Here is a 7,777-nt window from a genome sequence, read left to right on the forward strand (position 1 = left end):
GTTCAGGATTACGCACAACTCAGATGCCTAACGTCACACACACCCGTGTGTATGCATGCAGAGTGAAACTATTGAGGAAAGAGCAAGGTGGAAAAATTACCCACAAAACCCAGAAGAATGGCTACCCTGCAGAAGGGGTCGCAGGGAAAGAACGAGGTGGGCCCACAGGTGAATTCAAAAGCATCCAGGGTGTCCTGTTTAAGGCTGTGCGGTGGGGACGTGGATTTTGTTTTGTTATTCTTTATACCTTGTACATAGCATCATGTACATTATTACATATATGTATGAAATATTTCCACACTAGAAAAACAACTCAGGCCACTAAAGGAAACTTAATGAAAACAGAACTGTTAAAGGCAGGCCAACCTGTGCTCTACTCTGGGTTCTGCCGCTTTATCACCTTGGGGTCTGAGCAAGACACTTCTCTCTGCAACTGATGACATTTCGTCATGGGCACCTGAGGCAAAGCCAGGAGAGAAGCAGGATAGCCCACACACAGAAGGCGTTCAGCATGTGGGGTGATAATCAGGAAGTGAAAAGACTGATAAAAAACTATTAAAAGTGTTCTTATTCTTGGGGCGCCTGGGTGGCTCAGTCGGTTAAGCGTCCGACTTCGGCTGGGGTCATGATCTCACAGCTTGTTGGGTTCAAGTCCCACGTCGGGCTCTGTGCTGACAGCTCAGAGCCCGGAGTCTGCTCCGGATCCCGTGTCTGACTCTCTCGTGCTCTGTCTCTCTCCCCCAAATAAAAACATTAAAAAAATAAATAAATACAGAAGTGCTCTTATTCTTCTCATGGTGACGAGACGCACTATGAAGATTTTCAACAGTAACAATTAATCTGCACGTGAAGCTTTGTGGTTTGCAAATGCTCCCTCCCTTAGAGCTGACGGGTCTCTGCATCGAGCGGGAGCAGATAAGTCTGTAGAGAGCGAGCAGGTGAGAAGACACTGAGTCCCATCAGCCCAGGGGGAGAATTCCACACGATGCCCTGAAGATCATGCCAACCACAGTGAGCACGGCTGTGGGCAATCAGAATAACCCACTGAAAAACACTGGTGGACATATAGGGAGGCCTCCACCCCGCCGTTGGGGCTTTTATATTTTCTCTTGCGTAAATGTTTACAGAAACTGGCCACATATTAGGGAACAAAGAAAGGTTACTGAATTAAGAAAAAACATCAGGAACATACAGCATTTGTTTTCTGCCTACAATGCAATGAAGGTAGACACTAAGGGCAAAGAGGTAACATACGCACATTTGGAAATTTAAACCTACTTCTAAGTAATTTGGGGTCCACGTTCCTGGACGCAAGCTCTGGCAAGAAGGTCTTAAGAGCTGTAAGTGGCCAGCACTCTTTGCTAAGCTTGGGCTGGCCTGGAAAACGTGACTAGGTGGGTGACGCCTGTCCTGGGACCTTGCCCTTTCATGGTTCTCCTTCATCTAGGCTTCCAGTGTTCGCCTGCTGTCTTCAGGCCTACGTGCAGTGTATTTGCTGCTTGTCCTGTACCCCAGCACTTCTTCCTCCCATCCAGAAACCTCCCAGCTGACCGTTGAGGGGGGCTGGAAGAGAGCACGTTCTTGTTGAAGGCTGGCTGGGTCTTAGCTGGGTCTCAAAGGGTGGCGCGGAGTTTTTCAGGGGGAGAGGTGGAGGAAAGGCATGGGAACGGCATGGGGAAGGTAGGTGTGAAAGAGCCTGGTTCCACGTGGGAAACGCCTAGGGTGTGGGCGAGGCAGGTGAAGGACTGTCATCTCCAGGCAGGAGCCAAAATGTGAGCGGCCTTGAATTCTAAGGAGTTCGAGTTGTATTTTGTAGGAGAAGGGGAGTTAACAAAGGCTTTTAGGCAGGGAAGTGACGAGGACTGATTTTTTTTGTTTTTTGTTTCTTAAAGCAGTGGCTGGCAGAAAAGAAGATGAATGGTGGGGCGGGGGGGGGGGGGGGAATGGTGCAGGCAGCCAGGGAGGGTCTGCTGTGTGTGACGGGGGGGTGGTGATGAAAACATGATAAATGGATTCCGAGATGCTGGAGACTGATACTCTGTATGTCATTCCTCTCCAGAATTTTTATATTTTGACAGGGGACACTATTTTGACCCGAAGCAATGAAACTCTAAAGATGGCAATTCCTTGGCTGTGATAAGCCAGTGGGAGAGAGGTTTTTGGGTGAGGGGTGCAACGAGGACCCCCTTAGGGATCCTTTATGTAAGTACCACGTGTTGGGGGGCGGTCACTACACTGTCTTTTATAAGGTTCCGATTTGTGCACAACAGGAATCTTTGTCCACGTTGCATTGTGTTATAAAAAATAGTTATTGCTGAGACTGTATAAAAACACATAATTCAACTGGATTTGAAAAAGAAAAAAGAAAAAGAAAAGCTCTTTCTTCACCTCGACTATCTAAGACTCAGGCTAAACCCAGGGCACCCACTTCTCCTGGCCGGTCAGTGCACTGACATCATGGGTGGAAGCCTGGGCCTGGACCAGTCCAGAGGCAGAGGGCTCCTCTGCCGAATTGGTTCTGTCACCGAAACTGCTCTAGGGATGCCCTCTCAGGAACCACAGGACCAGAGGGACATGCCAGGGAGGAAACTCTGGGGAGGGGAGCCTCGGACTCAGGGAAATCCCTGTGTCATCTTCGGAGCTCAGGTGAGGACACTTGCCGAAAGGTTTCTCCAACCGTGGGCAACCCTTTGGCATCCCGGCCACCAGTTGGGTGAAGAGAGAAGATGCTTGGTACCCACCATGGTGTAGCTACTAGGAAGACAGGTCCTTTCCTGAAGATGAGGCTAGTCTATCCCCACCCAGGGCTGACTTGGGTTCTTTCTGTGGTAGCAGGGACAAGTTCCCGGGGCCATGCACACTCTGGCCTGGGGAGGTGAAAGGTAGGTGGAAGATGGGCCCCCAGGTCCGTAGCATGTACTCTGGAAGCAAAAGAGAACAACACTTTTTTCTTTCCTAAATATCTGAGAGGGTGTTTTAGCTTGGCTAGTGGCTTGAGGACTCCCACGAAGACTCTGGAATGTTCTGGAATACCGCTGGTTATTTGGACTCTGGCATTTAACCTCTATTGTGAAGGGGTCGACAGAAAACATTCAGCTTCTAAAACCTGATGCTGCCTCCCCACCCAACACCCCACTCCTGAAATGCCTCCTCCTGTCCCAGGGTATACTGGGACCAGAGGCAGGCTTGGGCAGAATGTGTGAGGAACACAAACCCTGTGGCTTTACGTGGTTCCCAGTCCCATTCCGGCTCAGGGGGTGAGAGTCTCTCTTTCACTCCTCCTTGTCTTCCCCAGGTGAATCTTGTAGTCGGAGAAACTCTGAGGAGACCCCTGAGCCCCAGGTTTTCAACTTTAAATACCCTCACCCTCTACTGATAAGCGTGAGTTTTTTACTGGCCATATCTGACCCCCGTAATGGACAGGTCTGGGCCTTTCCTTGTTTGCACCCCTACCGGGCAAAGTTTTGTTGAGCTTTATATCTTGTGGTGTATATTCTGAAAAGCATTTAAAAAATCAGTTTCTGACTATAAAATTAAATTACAACAATGGATATGTTTGTATTAAAGTTCACAGGCTGGGACTGAGGGGTTTGCAGATATCTTTTTGACTTAGTGTTTTCATGTCCTTCAGAAAAGTACCCAGAAGTGGAATTGTTGGATCACATGGTATTTCCATGTTCAAAATTTTAAGGAAACTTCACACTGTTTTCCATTAGTGGCTGCACCAGTTTTCATTCCCACCAACAGTGCACTGGGGTTTTCAGTGGGGCATCTCCCCCTACACCCAGTTGGGCCTGTCAAAATCCTACCTGCCTATTTGAGCTCATGTGGCCCCTCCACCATGAAACCTTCTCCAGACCACCTCTGTCCTTTCTGCAAGTGCTGGCTCTATCCTGTTTGTGCCCCAGGCTCTCATTGCCCTCTATTGTCCATTGTAGCGAGGTCTAAGGACTTGGAGGGCAAGGTGAGGAAAGGGGAGGAGGAGAACAATGCCCTGGGGAGAAAGAGGATTTGGCCAGGAAGCAGTGCCAGTTGGGGGCCACCAGTGGTAATCCCTGGAAGCATGGGGGCAGGTGGGAATCCCAGCTAGAGAAAGGGTCATGATAGGAGTCTTACTGAGTGGGGTTAAGGTGATGGTAGAAGGTGAGTCAGTGATAAGAGACTGGAGGAGTGCATTAGGCATCATTCCTGCTAGGGGCTGAGTGAGGAGAGGGTGTGCCCTAGAGGGAGGCTGTTTGGACAAGTGCCTGGACCTCAGGGCCCCACAGAATAGCTGGCATCTGGCCTGTCCTTTTAAAGGCCTGAGAGGCTTCATGCCTAGAGCAGGCCAAAGGGACAAGGAAATAGTCTGGAAAGTTGCTAGTCCACTTGCCGGGGCATCATCTCACCTCCTGCCCACCAGGCATGGGTCATCTGGGAGGGACATGTGCCAGGGAATGGGACAGGGGACACAGTGGTGAATGAGACCCAAGTGGTCCCCTTTCTCAAGAAACTCACGAGCTACCTGTGCGATGTCAGGATCTTCGTGTTTCTGAACCACAGTTTGCTGACTTTTCCGTAGAATCAGGAAATCACATCCGCCCCAAGACATCTGGAAGATGTCTAGTTCTCAGAGGGCACTGAGACAAGGCTAGACTACCATGCTCTTTGCATAGGGCCAGTGCTCAAGGTATGCTGGGCACCACTATGTCTCCTGAACCCACTCCCTTTTTCCTTCTGACTCTACCTGCTAAGAATGAGCTATTGTGGCATCTTTTGCCACTTTCTAAGTACTTGCTGTCTTTCTAAGTTCTTGACCTATGTTATTTGATTAGATCTTTAAAGCAACCCCAAATATTATCCCCATTTTAGAGATGAGGAAGCCACGGCACAGGCAGGTCAAGCAACTTTCCCAAAGTGTCACAGCTTGTGAGTAAAGAGGTAGAATTTGAATTACTTGAATTCAGGACTCTAGGCTATGTACTCTCAAAGGCTAAGTTAAGCCACCTTACCTAAGAGCAGGACTGAGTGAGGAAGTGGTCTGTCACACACACAGACCCTTTGGCGGTATTTGGAGGGCCAGTGTTTTACTTTGAGGAACCACACCAAAAGGTCAAAACGAGGAACTAGGCTCAGCATATAGAGACGCGTACACAAAGAGAAACTGCACGTAAACACCATTTAGCTGAAATAGGCTTCACTTATATATGTCCATCAACGAGAGAAACAGCAACTGTGGGCATGCAGGAGGGACTCAGGGACGCAGACTATCTTGTCTGGGACAGGCCAGTCTCCTCTCCTGGCCCCAGCCACCACTCATTCTCAGCCAGTGTGTCTGCTCCTCTCAGAATTCACTGTCCTGATCTGCACAGGGGCTGAGCGCTCCTTGTGTGCTGGTCGGCTACTAGATCACCGGACTCCAGAGAGATCCAGGGGCCTGATGAAATGAAATGCTAACATGAAATGTATTTGATGGTTGAATACTTCAGGCAAACTCAAGGCATTGCTATGGAGGGATTGGGCACCATCTGTCTTAAAAAGAAATAACCCCCAAATCAGGGGGCTAACCAGTGGTCAAGGTCACAGATGGGGAGAGTAGAACCTAGACTTGACCCTAGGTCTCCTGACTCCTTGTCTCTTCCCACTGGGGCTGGATTCTAAAATTTTGACTCCAGACTGGGCTGAACACACGAGTGCTTTGAAATGTAGGGCTTTCCCCATGAAGAATCAGCTTTAGTGAAATAGGGAAGATGTAATTATTCCTCTTTTGTGTATTGGGGCTGTGTGCATCATACTCCACAACATGGGTCTGCGAGAGAGAGGGGGACTCTGTTCCTACTTGTAGAACTGCTCTTGGCACATGCCAGGTGCCCAGTCCCTACAGGGCCACTCAACTGAATCATGTAACTGTCATTTCCAATCTATGTGTTGTCCACTTCACCCCAGATTTCCATACTGGTGTTGAAATAGCCTGGGGGCCCCAGAAGTTTCACAAAACACTTTCTTAATGAGGGGCATTGCGAACAGAAAACTTGGGAACAGAAGCTGGTAGGAGGCGGTTTGAAAGTAAAGATAAAAGTGAAACAAAATGCAGAAAGGAAGGAAAAACAGTCGAGGAGTAAACTTTTAAAATTCCGTGTGTAGGGGGCGCCTGGGTGGCTCAGCCGGTTGAGCGTGCGACTCTTGGTTTCGGCTCAGGTCATGATCTCACGGTTTGCAAGTTCGAGCCCCACATCAGGCTCTGCACGGACAGCCTGGAGCGTGCTTGGGATTCTCTTTCTCCCTCTCTCTATCTCTTCCACTCCCCCTCACACTCTCACTCTCTCTCTCTCTCTCTCGAAAATAAATAAAATAAACATTTAATAAAATAAATATTTTAAAATAAATTTAAATTATTTAAAATAAATAAATAAAAAAAATAAAATTCCGTGTGTATGTTCATTTATCGATAGTATACATCGCCTTTTCCAGACTGTTTTTAAGATGACTAAAATGCCCAGGACACAAAGCACAGATGGAGGGAAAGGCATGGGTTGAAGATCCACAGATCTGAATCCTCTGCCTTTTACTAGGACTGTGACCTTAGGCAAGTTCCTGAACTGGCCTGAGCCTCCATTTCCCCAACTCCCATGTAGAGGTTGGTCAAAGATTAGACACTAGGGATATAACGTGACCATCAGGGCAGCTTCCGGGCATACAATAGACCTCAAATGACTGGAATCTATCATCATCATTATTATTATTTTACCAAAAAGAAGGAGGAAGAAGCATCCTTACACCCTCACCATTGTCCGCACTACCACCCTCATCACTGTCACCGCTAATATCTACTGAGTGCTCACGATGGCTCAGGCACTATCCTAAGTAATTTGCATGTATTACCTTACTTAACACCCATAACCCCCTAAAAGTAGACACATGAGAAAAGAGATGCACAGAGAGGCTAGGTGATTTGTCCAAGATCACACACCTACTTGGGACATGGCCTCAGTTGAGGAAGGTGGTGGCCTCTGTCAGCGTCAGGCTGTGCATGCAACCTGAGCATAGGGTCACCCTACACATGCCCCAGGAGGTAACCCAGTGACAAGACCAGGAACCCTCCTGCTGCCTAGTGACCAACTGAAGGTATGTGAGAGCGCTGTAACCTGCAAAGCAACATTCGAGCAGGAGGCATTAAGAGGATGGAGTGGAAAAAAATACCGTGAGCAAGTACCCTGGACTTGAGAAAATTTTCCAACTCCCCTCGCATAAAACTAGTGCCTACCTCTCCCGTCTTGCTCAACAACGGGGACCAGAGGAACCCCACTGATCTCTAATTCACTCCTTGTAACCCATCACTCAGTGTCCTCAGGTGGGCCAGTCATCTCGTCCCAACAACCGCAGATGCAATACGGCAAACTCACCACCCTTTGGCACTTGTACCATTGGAAATAAACACACAGAGGAAATCTCTGGTTAAAATGCATGCAATGTTCCTTTAAAGTACACAGGCGCTTTCTAAGACAGCCATTTCACTTGGCAGTTGGGCGCTCAAAGCTCCAAATTAAACAAGAGTGTTAGTGAATTGAGTGAATTCATCTGCTCCGTCCCAATGTAAATGTATACACCAGTGTGGCCATGGATGTCTGTGTGCAGCCAGGGAGTGTTTACATGGTGAGGGGCGAGCCTGGACAGTTAGGATTTGATCCCTTCCTCCCGCTTGGCCGCGGTGCTCAGCAGATTCTGCCTTTCCTTGTTCAGAGGTGGAAATTCTCTGCACGGGGTGAGCTCACAGCCTCGGGTTCTGGTCTCCTTTTGT

Source organism: Panthera uncia, assembly GCF_023721935.1.
Source record: "Panthera uncia isolate 11264 chromosome B2 unlocalized genomic scaffold, Puncia_PCG_1.0 HiC_scaffold_24, whole genome shotgun sequence".
NCBI classification, from domain to species: Eukaryota; Metazoa; Chordata; class Mammalia; order Carnivora; family Felidae; genus Panthera; species Panthera uncia.